Source organism: Hipposideros armiger, unplaced genomic scaffold (assembly GCF_001890085.2).
Source record: "Hipposideros armiger isolate ML-2016 unplaced genomic scaffold, ASM189008v1 scaffold_454, whole genome shotgun sequence".
NCBI classification, from domain to species: domain Eukaryota; kingdom Metazoa; phylum Chordata; class Mammalia; order Chiroptera; family Hipposideridae; genus Hipposideros; species Hipposideros armiger.
The window spans coordinates 606,793-608,634 of NW_017731804.1; positions in this window are offsets into that span (position 1 = coordinate 606,793).

Sequence of the window (1,842 nt, forward strand, 5' to 3'; positions counted from 1 at the left end):
CCCTGACAGTCTATAAAGACATTCACCGAATACTACAATATCAGGGACTTCACCCTATCCACATAAACCAACTCATTACCTTTGTGTTCTCGTCTCCACCTGGCTTCAGTTTCCGTTTCTTGTTTCTGCTGTGGAATTCCACCACTTCCACTTGCCCCCTCTTGGGAGATGCTGCAGCACGAGGGCCCTGTGGTCCTGCAGAGGCACGGGTGGGGGTCGCAGCAGCGGCACGCTGTAGCTCTTCTCTGAGCTCCGTGAAGAAGCTCGAAGCGCCCTGCCTCTGGCCTCTTACAAGAGAGCCAGGCGGGGGAGCGGGCTCTGTCGCCAGGGCTGCTGGAGGCCCCCCATCTCCCTTCTTGTTTCCCCTCTTCTTTCTGATACTTTTCTGTTCTGCTTCATCTTCTGTCTCTCCTGTTTGCTCAAACACAGGAAGGAAAATAACTATTTTTGGTTTCAGCTACCACCAATGTCAAATCACGTGATGTATGGATACATGTGTCACAGTTATGAACACCACCCGGGTATACACACAAAGAAAAAACGATTTGTTTTTCTTCAAATAGGGCTGTATTTGCACAATTTACGGAATCCAAAATGCACAGTATCTTTTCCTCGGTAATGATACTTATGCCCTTACTCTTCCTGTTACTTTAGTACTCACCTCAGTCCCTACTAAGTGTCCTCATGGCGACAGTCCCACAGGCTGGTAATCCCAGCTGACTCACACTTTGTACAAAAAATGTCTGCCACTGGAGCCAGTGTTTCTTTTTAACACTTTCTAGGGTTACAATTAGGTACTAGTTTTCCTGTTGTCTTTCACAGTTATGAATTAAGATGAACCTAAGACAATGGCTTGACTTGAATGCCTTTATTTTCTACTAAATCCCCGTAGCTCCTCTGTTCACCTGTTGCAACACTGACGAGTCACCTGAAGGTTCTGACAAGAATTCTAGGCCTCATTAATCACCTAACAGTACAAATACCACAGAGCTCTGTATATATCAGCTGATCGCTTGTTAGCTTCTATTTGTTTATTTATTCAATAAAAACATATTAAAGGCCAACTAAACTTCGATGTTAGGAACATAACAATGAGTAGCTGCAGGCCATGCCTTCAGAGCTCTTAGCATAGTTTCCAGCCTGTGTTGACATAAACTATATTTAGGATTTTGCAGATTAGACTTTTCCTCAGATTTTAAGCTTTTCAAGGCCAGAGACAAAGTCTTCTCTGTCCTCCAATATTCCCAAGGACACAGAGATGCTCTGTCCACGGTACAAGTCTAAGTTCAGGGACTGGGGCTAGACTGTTTACAGATTGGAACCCAGGCTCTGCAAATGACTAGCTACATAAGCTTCAGCAAGTTCTTTAACTTTTAGTGCTTGTTTCTACATTTGTAATAATGGGATTAATGACAGCATCTACTTTATTGGGTTATTGTGAAAATTAAACGAGTAAATACATGAAAAGCTTAGAGTAGTATATGATAACGTCTCAATACTTTTTAGCTATTATTCTTATTGTTTACCTGAGCTTAGGATTTTGAGCAATGGCTCCAAAATAAAACAGCTTTTGCAACATCACGTTACAAATTTAAGAAATATGCTTGGTCTTAAAGGACCTATTGCCTAAAGATTATATTTGTTGCACGAACAGGAATGTCACCTTCCCTGCAGCAAGTTCTTCAGCGTTTGTGGAACTGTCTGTGTAGTTAAGTGTCAGGGGGTTGCCAATTCTATGATTTAAGTTTTATTTTCCTTCTCCCCCATCAAGATACAGAAGAGCATAGGTCGGCCAACTTATGTAAGAATAGGTTGTGAAAAGCTCTATGTGAAAACGTTCTC